We start from the raw sequence: 12,769 nt of genomic DNA on the forward strand, positions 1-12,769 counted from the left end.
CATCTTCAGCTTCTTCAGCATTACTGATAGAGGCATAGACTTGAATTACTGTGATATTGAATGGTTTGCCTTGGAAACGAATAGAGATCATTCTGTCATTTTTGAGATTGCATCCCAGAACTGCAATTCAGACTCTTTTGTTGACTATGATGGCTACTCCATTTCTTCTAAGGGATTCCTGCCCACAGTAGTAGATATAATGGTCATCTGAGTTAAATTCACCCATTCCAGTTCATTTTAGTTCGTTGATTCCTAAAACGTTGACATTTACTCTTGCCCTCTCCTGTCTGACCACTTCCAATTTGTGTTGATTCATGGACCTAACATTCCAGGTTCCTATGCAATATTGCTCTTTACAGCAACAGACTTTACTTCCATCACCTGTCACATCCACAACGGGGTGTTGTTTTTGCTTTGGCTCCATCTCTTCATTCTTTCTGGACTTATTTCTCCACTAATCTCCAGTAGTATATTGGGTACCTACCAACCTGGGGAGTTCATCTTTCAATGTCCTATCTTATTGCCTTTTCATACTGTTCATGCTGAACTGAAGTGGTTTGCCATTCCCTTCTCCAGTGGACCACATTTTGACTGGTTCCTCTGCCTTTTCTAAATGCAGCTTGAACATCTGGAAGTTCTTGGTTCATGTACTGTTGAAGCCTCGCTTGGAGAATTTTGAGCATTACTTTGCTAGCGTGTGAGATGAGTGCAGTTGAGCAGTAGTTTGAGCATTCTTTGGCATTGCCTTTCTTTGGGACTGGAATGAAAACTGATTTTTCCAGTCCTGTGGCCACTACTGAGTTTTCCAAATTTGTTGGCATATTAAGTGCAGCACTTTCACAGCATCATCTTTTAGGACTTGAAACAGCTCAACTGGAATTCCATCACCTCCACTAGCTTTGTTCATAGTAATACTTCCTAAGGCCCACTTGACTTTGGACTCTAGGATGCCTGGCTTTAGGTGAGTGATCACACCATCATGATTATCTGGGTCATGAAGATCTTTTTGTATAGTTCTTCTGTGTATTCTTGCCACCTGTTCTTAATATCCTCTGCTTCTGTTAGGTCCATTCCATTTCTGTCCTTTATTGTGCCCATTTTTGCATGAAACGTTCCCTCAGTATCCCTAATTTTCTTGAAGAGATCTCTAGTCTTTCCCATTCTATTGTTTCCCTCTATTTCTTTGCATTGATCATTGATCACTTAGGAAGATTTTCATGGCTCTCCTTGCTATTCTTTGGAACTCTGCATTCAGATGGGTATATCTCTCCTTTTCTCCTTTGCCTTTAGCTTCTCTTCTTTTCTCAGCTATTTTTAAGGCCTCCTCAGACAACCATTTTTCCTTTTTGCATTTCTTTTCTTGGGGATGGTCTTGAACACCGCCTCCTGTACAATGTCACGGACTTCCGTCCACAGTTCTTCAGGCACTCTGTCTGTCACATACAACCCCTTGAGTCTGTTTGTCACTTCTACTGTATAATCGTAAGGGATTTACCTCAGATAATACATTTTAGGGCTAAGAACAATTTCCCACATCATTGAGGTATTTCTGATTCTATGTTTGGATGTTCCAGTGGCTGCTCGAGACAAAAAGTTTTGGGTATTATCTTTTATTTAAGCTGCCAGGCTTAGTGATTGTGATGAGCAAGATGTTAAACTTTGTAGCCAAACAGACCCACAGTTAGGGTGTTGAACACTCCCCCTGTGTGAACTCAGGGTGCCCCCCAGTGAGGCTGGAGAGATGGAACAAGGGCCAGGTGCGGATGTCCTCAGTGAATGTGGGAGAGTGACCTGAAGGTTGACAGATGGCAGGACAGAGGACCAGGTTCCAGGCACTGTAGGCATGGGCAACCTGAGAGCCTCAAAGCAGGGGTTTGTTTGTGGTAGAAAGAGTTCCAGAGGGGACATCAGAAGAGCCTATGTAGAAGGGAATCCAGAGGAAGAAGGGAGAACCTGGGTACCGTGAAACTGGACTGTGGGAGACATGGGTGAATGGAAATTAATCTCTGTTTCCTTCTGATTTTCCTTTTGCATTTTCTCACACTTTTTAGAAACTGCCCTCCCACCTGCGCTGTGCTCAGGGGAACCCAACACAGTCTTTTATTGTTGTTATTTACAGCAGAGCAAGACAAAGGGGTAGGATGTATCCAATGGGATAAAACAGAGACCCATGTGTGGACTCTCTGTAGGCTGGAAGATATTCTTTCTAGAGCTCTTCTCTGTCCAAACACTGGAGGGCTCCAGGTTTCACATATCAAGGCAAAATTTTCCTTTACAGATAATGTCTGCGATTTAATCCCATCACTGTTACCGTAATGTGAACAAGAGCAACTTAACATTCACATGCTTTGCTATCTCCATCTATAAACCGTGGAATAGGAGACTGACAACATTCCCAACTGGTAGGGAGTCTGGTGAAACAAAGTCATTACAAACACTTTTATGTCATGTGTGATAAAACAGAATTAGAATTCCATTTCTCCAGCATTTAAAAACAACATGTAATAAAGTCAATGCACCATTTTACAATGACTAATAAAATCTAATTTAAATACAAACTTTAGTAATTTATAAAATTGAGAGAGATGCCAAGGACCTACTTTTTTTCTACTTCAGTTCAAATACACTAACAGTGCTTTCTTGTTCTCTCATAATTGTTGATAGTCATTAAAAGCCAAGCCAAGTTATGACCTACATAAAAAACATACAATTTTTATAGTGTCCAGAGTTGATTTTTAAACTCCATCATCTTGGTAGTGTGTCTAAGGAGGCATTTATACAAGGACTATTCTCTCCTTCATCTGCTTTGTAACTCTGAGATCTTTGTTTTTCCAGTGGAATTTAGGATGCTTCACTTTTTTAACCTTGCAGCAGCCACCAAATGAAAGAAAAACATTCAACACCTAATTTTTTTAAAGATTAATTTATTTCATTTTTTGGCTGTGGTGGGTCTTTGTTGCCACATGTGGGCTTTCTCTAGTTACTCTTCGTTTTGGTTCTCAGGCTTCTCATTGCAGTGGTGCCTCTTGTTGCAGAGCACAGGCTTTAGGCACCCAGGCTTTAGTAGGTGCAGCTCTCAGGCTGTCAGGCACAGACTCAGTAGTTGTGGCACACGGATTTAGTTGCTCCATGGCATATAGGATCTTCCAGGACCAGGGGTTAAACCGGTGTCCCTTGCATTGCAAGATGGATTCTTAACCACTGGACCACCAGGGAAGCCCCCTAATTTTTTTCTGAGGTAGAACTTCCTTTTTTGTACTTGAGTATAAATTGTACTTCTATGACTTGCTGAAGGTTGTCTCCAGTTTACACTGCAGAGTTGTCCCTATAATGAGCTCTGGAAACATCTTGCCTCAGATTGCCTGGGACCAGAAGCCAATCAAGCAGGCAAAGGCGAATCCAGTTACGTGATCACTTTCCATATACAATGTTTTGATGCTTTGTTTTACTTTAAAACATTCCAATTCCAAATGCCTCTGGACTTGTGAGCAAAATCAAAATAAATACACACACTGATGCAGAACAGAGGGCAACCTCTCTCACACTCAGATATAACAAAACTCAATCAGACTCAGCTGTCTGCATGGCAAAGGCCCTAAAAAGGGCTCTGCACAGAGCTTTTGAGGTTGAGAAACCCAGGGCTATGTAGAATAATTTGCTCTTATTTTTTTTCCCCATGGTTCTGATTTTTAAGTGTAGGGGATTACCCATTGCCTGCAGCTCATTAATCATGGTAGCTTTTGATTATGAAAAGTGCAATCCAAAAGATAGTAGTCTGAGGACTTGGCAGAGAAGTTCTATGCCCATACCCGAGATGTGCCAGAACACCCCGCACTCTGCCAACAGTGATTACACTTGGCATTAATTGAAGATGCTGAGAGCTATAAGCCTTCCTGAGTTTAGCCACCTGGAGCAGATTAAAATCTGGGTCCTGTCGGTGAGGAGGTTTGAGGGATTGGGAATACAAGGCTGTTTTAATCTTTTCCAAGTCAGGCTGTTTAGAAATATCCATACATCAAATGTTCATGGATCTCATACAATTTCCTTCTCAGGGGAGAATTCAATCACCAGTAACACAAAGCGGGATTAACTTGTAGAGAGCCATCTGGAGAGAGAGGATTCACCTTCCCCTATAAATATGCTCAGAAATTTGCCACCATGGTTCTGAAGAAGTTGCTGAAGTTGCTCAAAGGTACAAGGTACAAATGATATTTTCTCTGAAAACCTTGTTCAGTTGACCCAGTGAAATTAAAATGCAACTGAAGGAAAATCTAGTCCTTCCTTTGTGTTTTAATATTCCTCTGCTACAGGAGAGTGGTGTCAGGGTTTCATGGATCGACCTGAGTTCTTGCAAAGATGTGATAAAAAGCCAGTGGAAATTCCTGAAACTATATTGCATAGATAAAGAGAAAGGCTCATGAAATGGAACAGTGAGTAGAGGGAGAGACTAACAGAGAAATTACTATGAGTCAGAATTCAGCTCTCAGGATCACGCTAGTGTGTCAGATAAGGGCTGACTCCCTTGAAGAAGACAGAAACAACTGTATGTCTTCCTTTTGGATTGGTCCCTTGATCATTATGTAGTGTCCTTCCTTATCTCTTGTAATATTCTTTATTTTAAGGTCTATTTTGTCTGATAAGAGGATTGCTACTCCAGCTTTCTTTTGCTTCCCATTTGCATGCAATATATTTTTCCATCTTCTAACTTTCAGTCTATATGTGTCTTTAGGTTTGAGGTGGGTTTCTTGTATACAGGGAGATAAGAATTCTATCAAACATTTAGAGAAGAGCTAATGCCTATCCTTCTAAAACTCTTTCAAAAAATCGCAGAGGAAGGAATACTTCCAAACTCATTCTATGAGGCCACCATCACCCTGACACCAAAACCAGACAAAGACAACACAAAAAAAGAAAACTACAGGCCAATATCACTGATGAACATAGATGCAAAAATCCTCAACAAAATTTTAGCAAACAGAATTCAGCAGCACATCAAAAAGCTCATACACCATAATCAACTTGGGTTTATTCCAGGGATGCAAGAATTCTTCAATATACGGAAATCAATCAATGTGATACACCGTATTAACAAATTGAAAGATAAAAGTCATATGATAATCTCAATAGATGCAGAAAAAACCTTTGAAAAAATTCAGCACCCATTTATGATTAAAAGTCTTCAAAAAATGGGCATAGAAGGAACCTACCTCAACATAGTAAAGGCCGTATACAATAAGCCTACAGCAAACATTCTCAATGGTGAAAAACTGAAAGCATTGTCCCTAAGATCAGGAACAAGACAAGGGTGTCCACTTTCACCACTATTATTCAACATAGTTCTGGAAGTCCTAGCTACAGGACTCAGAGAAGAAAAAGAAATAAAAGGAATCCAAATTAGAAAAGAAGTAAAGCTCTCACTGTTTGCAGATGACATGATACTGTACATAGGAAACCCTAAAGATAGTATTAGAAAATTACTAGAGCTAATCAGTGAATTTAGCAATCAATACACAGAAATCACTTGCATTTCTATATACTAACAATGAAAAATCAGAAAGAGAAATTAAGGAATCAATCCCATTCACTACTGCAACAAAAAGAATAAAATATCTAGGAATAAACTTACCTAAGGAGACAAAAGAACTATACACAGAAAATTATAAGACACTAATGAAAGAAACCAAAGACAACATAAATAGATGGAGAGATATTCCATGTTCCTGGGTGGGAAGAATCAATATTGTGAAAATGACTATACTACCAAACTCAATCTACAGAGTCAATGTGATCCCTATCAAATTACCAATGGCATTTTTCACAGAACTAGAACAAAAAATTTCACAATTCATATGGAAACACAAAAGACCCCAAGTAGCCAAAGCAGTCTTGAGAAAGAAGAATGGAGCTGGATGAATCAACCTTTCTGACTTCAGATTATATCATAAAGCTACAGTCATCAAGACAGTATGATACTGGCACAAAAACAGAAATATAGATCAATGGAACAAGATAGAGAGCTCAGAAATAAACCCATGCAACTATGGGTACCTTATTTTTGACAAAGGAGGCAAGAATATTCAATGGGGCAAAGACAGCCTCTTCAATAAATGGTGTTGGAAAAATTGGACAGCTACATGTAAAAGAATGAAATTAGAACACTTCCTAACACCATACACAAAGATAAACTCAAAATGGATTAAAAACATAAATGTAAGGCCAGAAACTATAAAACTCTTAGAGGAAAACATAGGCAGAATGCTTGATAACATAAATCAAAGCAAGATCCTCTATGACCTACCTCCTAGAGTAATGGAAATAAAAGCAAAAGTAAACAAGTGGGACCTGATTAAACTTAAAAGCTTTTGCACAGCAAAGGAAACCATAAGCAAGGTGAAAAGACAGACCTCAGAATGGGAGAAAATAATAGCAAATGAAACAACTGATAAAGGATTAATTTCCAAAATATACAAGCACCTCATTCAACTCAATACCAGAAAAACAAACAATCCAAGCAAAAAGTGGGAAAAAGACCTAAACAGACATTTCTCCAAAGAAGATATACAGATGGTGAATAAACACATGAAAAGATGCTCAACATTGCTCATTATTAGAGAAATGCAAATCAAAACTACAATGAGATATCACCTCACACCAGTCAGAATGGCCCTCAACAAAAAGTCTACAAACAATAAATGCTGGAGAGGGTGTGGAGAAAAGGGAACATGCTTGCACTGTTGGTGGGAATGTAAATTGACACAGCCACTATGGAAGATGGTATGGAGATTCCTTAAAAAACTAGGAATAAAACCACCATATGACCCAGCAATCCCACTCCTAGGCATATACCCTGAGGAAACCAAAATTGAAAAGGACACATGTATCCCATTGTTCATTGCAGCACTATTTACAATAGCTAGAACACAGAAGCAACCTAGATGTCCACTGGCAGATGCATGGATAAAGAAGTTGTGGTACATATACACAATGGTATTCCATAACTCAGCCATAAAAAGGAACTCATTTGAGCCAGTTCCAAGGAGGTGGATGAACCTAGGATCTATTCTACAGAGTGAAGTAAGTCAGAAAGAGAAAGATAAATATCATATTCTAATGCATATATATGGAATCTAGAAAAATGGTACTGAAGAATTTATTCACAGGATAGCAATGGAAAAACAGACATAGAGAATAGATTTAGGGACATGAGGAGAGGGGAGGAGAGGGTGAGATGTATGGAAAGAGTAACATGGAAACTTACATTACCATATGTAAAATAGATAGCCAATGGGAATTTGCTATATGGCTCAGGAAACTCAAACAGGGGCTCTGTATCAACCTAGAGGGCTGGGATGGGAGGGAGATGGGAAGGAGGCTCAAGAGGGAGAGGATATATGTATACCTATGGCTGATTCATGTTGAGGTGTGACAGAAAACAATTATCCTTCAATTAAAAATAAATTAATTTTTTTTAAAAAAGAACACAGAAATAAATTTAGACTAGTCTTAGAAAGCAGAGGACCCAAAGGAGTATGAGGCAGAGAAAGCCTTCACATTTTAATGGAAGAAAATGAATTAGCATAATCTGGGGATAGAGAGAAGATGGCCCAGGAGGTCAAAGACCAACCTCAAGTTCCCTGGGCCAACCCAGGTCATCTGAAATGATGCTAGTCTTCAGAGCAGAAATATGTCAGTCTTCTGGAAGAAGAACTGAACCTCAATAAAAAAAAAGTAAATGCCAGCCATACCAATTTGACCTGCAAACTGCTGTAATATGGAGGCAGAGTCAGATCAATCAGGAAAATAACAGATTATTTAAAAATAGGTTTTATTAAATATTTAACATCTTCACTGTTAAAATTATAGACAAACTAGACACATGGTATTGTCTTCAATTTGTAAGTCAACTATGATATAAACAATACTGAAGCCATTAAAATGAAGATACATTGATTGATTGTGAACAATATCCATAAGCCTCTAAACTCATTTGGTGGCATAAATTTGATATTTAGACTATGCTGTGGCACAATGAGAAAAGAAACTTATAAAGTCAGTTTTGAATATAGATGTGAAAATCCTTAACTAAATATTGGCAAACTGTCTAAAAATGTGTAAAAAAAATATTAGTTGGCCAAAAAGTTCATTTGGGTTCTTCTGCAAGATGTTATGGAAAAACCCAAATGAACTTTTTGGCCAGTTCAATATATGACTAAACTGGGTTGATCTCAAGATTTCAGTGATGGCTTAACATTAGGAGGAAGTTTATTGATGTAATGATCTACATTAACATAGTAAAAAAGAAAGGCCATATCACTAGATACTGGAAAACCAGTAAATAAAATTCAACACTCACTGAAGCAAAATCTCTTAGTAAACTAAGAACAGAAGGGAATATCTAAATCTTAGTAAAGTTTACCAAAAATCTACAAAAAATATCATGTGCATTGGAGAAACGTTAGAAGCATTTTCTTTAGAGTCAGGAACAAAACAAAGGTGCCTGCTTTCACTACATCTATTCCATGTTTATTGGAAGTCCAAGCCAGTTCAATAAGAAATAAAAGATACAAGAAAGAAAGAAAGATGGAAAGAAAGAAAGATGATCTAACAATAAGATTGTTTTCATAGACAATTCAAGAAACTCTTCAAGAAAAACTGTGGAATATAAGAAGAGAATTTGTCAAGATAACTAGATAAAATAACAACGTATTAGAATTGCATTCAAAATCACAAACAACAAATAATTAGAAATCAGAATATGAAATGAAACACAAAATAGCAACAGAAGTTACCAATGTTCTATGAATAAATCTAACAAAAGATGGGAAAGTCCTTTATCAATAAACTTTATCAACTCCCTCATCAATAAAATAAACCTATAAAAAAAATAAAGTAAAACCTAAATAAATGAGCCATATTACTTTAATATATACTATCAAAAATAGCAGTTGTCTGCCCTTTAACTTGTAAATTCAATGCAATTTCAATGAACACTTCAATAACATTGTTTTTATACAACTAAATTTCATGTGAAAGGTAATCATATATTTCATTTGGATGAATGAAGAGCCAAGAAGAGCTTTTGAAGAAGGGAGACATATATTCACTAGATAGTAAGGTTTAACATAAAATTATAGGGTTAAAACAGTAGGTATTGGCATAGAAAAAGACAAATAGGATAATGGAACAGAATAGACTGTTTAATAAGTGGATGTTTAATAAAATGGTTCTGACAATTATCTCTCCATACAGAAAAAGACAAAATTAGATCCTTACCTCACACTAGACACAAAAATTAATTTCAGGTGGACTTAAATATGAAAACAAAACTGTAAGCTTTAGAAGATAAGAGAATATCATTATTATGTAAGAGCTGTTAAAAGAAATAAAATAGATTTTAAAAATCCATACAAGTAATTAAAAGACACTTGCTCCTTGGAAGAAAAGCTATGACAAACCTAGACAGCATATTAAAAAGCAAAGACATTACTTTGCCTGCAAAGGTCTGTATAGTCACAGGTATGGTTTTTCCAGTAGTCGTGTATGGATGTGACAGTTGGACCATAAAGAAGGCTGAGCACCAAAGAATTGATGTTTTTGAACTGTGGTGTTGGAGAAGACTCTTGAGAGTCCTTTGGACTGCAAGGAGATCAAACCAGTCAGTCCTAAAGGAAATCAGTGACTATTCATTGGAAAGACTGATGCTGAAGCTGAAGCTCCAACACTTTGGCCACCTGATGTGAAGAATGGACTCACTGGGAAATACCCTGATGCTGTGAAGAAGAGAAAGCAGGAGAAGAGGATGAGGATGAGAAGAGGACGGCAGAGGATGAGATGGTTGGATGGCATCACTGACTCAAATGACATGAGTTTGAGCAAGTTCTGGGAGTTGGTGATGGACAGGGAAGCCTGGCATGCTGCAGTCCATGGGGTTGCAAAGAGTTGGACACGACTGAGCGACTGAACTGACTGACTGATACAGGTAAAATGTTAAAACAAAATGTTGAGTAAGAAAAGTAAGTTGGAAAAGAATGAATACATTTTGATAATAGTAGTATGTACTGTTTGTGTAAAATTATGTATGCACATGTATGGGAACAAATGCAATAGAAGAACATAAGCAAATTCTAAAGGTAGATACTCCAGTACTGTTGCCTGGAAAATCCCATGGATGGAGGAGCCTGGTAGGCTGCAGTCCATGGTCGCTAAGAGTCGGACACGACTGAGCAACTTCACTTTCACTTTTCACTTTCATGCATTGGAGAAGGAAATGGCAACCCACTCCAGTGTTCTTGCCTGGAGAATCCCATGGACGGGGAGGCCTGGTGGGCTGCAGTCCATGGGGTCGCACAGAGTCGGACACGACTGGAGCAACTTAGCAGCAGCAGCAGCAGCAAAGGTAGATAACTCTGACTACTTAAAACTTAAAACTTCTATATAAAAGATATAGTAAAAGATAAAGTAAAAATTAAATTCATATAATGGGAGAAAATAATTAAAACCCATATAATCATCAAATAATTGATATACTTAATAACAAAGAATTCCAACATGGCTGTAACTAACAATCTAAAAGAAAAAGAGACAAGAATGTAAACAATTCACAAAAATTGTGAATTGGTAACTATTAAAGCATCTGCCCGCAATGCGGGAGATCCGGGTTCAATCCCTGGGTTGGGAAGATCCCCTGGAGAAGGAAATGGCAACCTACTCCAGTACTCTTGCCTGGAGAATCCCATGGAGGGAGGAGCCTGGTAGGCTATAGTCCATGGGGTCGCAAAGAGTCGGACACAACTAAGCGACTTCACTTTCAAGCATCTAAAAAGATTCTCAACTCCGTTAACAATCAGGGAAATGAAAGTTGAAACCTGATTTTGAAATTGAAAATGATTTTGCACCTATCATATTGGCAAAAATTAGTAAATGTCATAACATCAAATATTGGTGAAGATGTAGGGAAATGGATTCATACAAATTATAGGTACCACCACTTTGGAGAGCAATTATTGAAGTCCTAGGAAAGCGGAGGAGAAGGCGATGGCACCCCACTCCAGTACCCTTGCCTGGAAAGTCCCATGGATGGAGGAGCCTAGTAGGCTGCAGTCCATGGGGTTGCGAAGAATTGGACACGACTGAGCGACTTCACTTTCACTTTCCACTTTCATGCATCGGAGAAGGAAATGGCAACCCACTCCAGTGTTCTTGCCTGGAGAATCCCAGGGATGGGGGAGCCTGGTGGGCTGCTGTCTATGGGGTCGCACAGAGTCAGACACGACTGAAGCGACTTAGCAGCAGCAGCAGGAAAGCAGAAGATGCGTTAATCTCTGATCCAGTAGTTCTAGATGTCTTTTCTAAAGTAATCTTGGGTGAACAAAGAGGTTTGTACAGAGTCATTCATTTGTAACATGGTAGTTTGGTTTGCAATAGCAAAGAATGAAAACATCTACTGTCTCTAAGTAGGATAATGGATATCCTCTGCTTTGTCAGTACAATGCATTCTATACAGCATTTAAATGAATGAAGTAGATCTGTATCTGTCTGTGTCTTCCACAATAAATCTTGAAAAACCAAAATATTGAATGATAAAATCAAGTTGTAAATACATACTGACAGATTTTAGAACACATTCCTTGGAAGGAAGGCTATGACAAACTTAGACAGCATATTAAAAAGCAAAGACATTACTTCACCTGCAAAGGTCTGTATAGTCACAGCTATGATTTTTCCAGTAGTCATGTATGGATGTGACAGTTGGACCATAAAGAAGGCTGAGCGCCAAAGAATTGATGCTTTTAAACTTTTTTTTTTTTTAAGTTCTTGTAGGGCTTCCCTGGTGGCTCAGACAGTAAAGAATCTGCCTGCAATGTGGGAAACCTGGGTTCAATCCCTGGGTCAGGAAGATCCCTTAGAGAAGGAAATGGCAACCTACTTCAGTATTCTTGCCTGGAAAATCCCATGGATGGAGGAACCTGGCAGGCTACAGTCCATGGGGTTGCAAAGAGTCGGACACGACTGAGTGACTTCACTTTATGAAAAGCATAAATATAAACATCTATGCAAAAATCAGGTGCTTCCCCTTACAGAATTCTTTCCTTGGGATTTACTCCCCAAAGCAGATTTGCCACATGGAAGGATATGATGAATTCTATAATGTAGATTTCTTTCCAGAAAAATTATGCCTCTAAATAGAGGCAACACATGGGTATACCTGAGTTTCCAAAACACTGTTAATTTTTTTTAATCTATTATTTAATATATAGGAAGTAGTGTATTGAGCTCTTCCAATTTGTAACTCTTTTAACTATTAGGGAAGCTAAACATTTTCCCAAGTGTTTGTTCACTATTTGTATTTTCTCCTGTGCAAACCATCTGTTCATATCCCTTAGCCATCTGTCCAATCAGAGCTGAGTATTGTCCACATAGATAATATTAATTTTCCTTACATTCATAACAGTAAATCTTTGTAGATTATTATATCACTCCCCTTATTGTTTTCCTATTTATTTTTCCAATTTGGGACTGTGATGGTTAATTAAATGGGTCAATTTGACTGACCAGCAGATTTTCAGGCAACGGGTTAAATATAATTTAGGTGTATCTGTGAGGGTGTTTCTGGAAGACAGGAGCCTTGGTGGAGTCTGTAAGACTGGTGGGCCTCCCTAGAATGGAAGGTGAAACAACCACTTTGGAAAACATTTTAGTAGTTTTTAAAAGTTACACTTATCTTATGACCTAGTCATTCCATTCCCAGTTATTTACCCAAGAGAAAGGA

Source organism: Bos javanicus, chromosome 13, assembly GCF_032452875.1.
Source record: "Bos javanicus breed banteng chromosome 13, ARS-OSU_banteng_1.0, whole genome shotgun sequence".
NCBI classification, from domain to species: domain Eukaryota; kingdom Metazoa; phylum Chordata; class Mammalia; order Artiodactyla; family Bovidae; genus Bos; species Bos javanicus.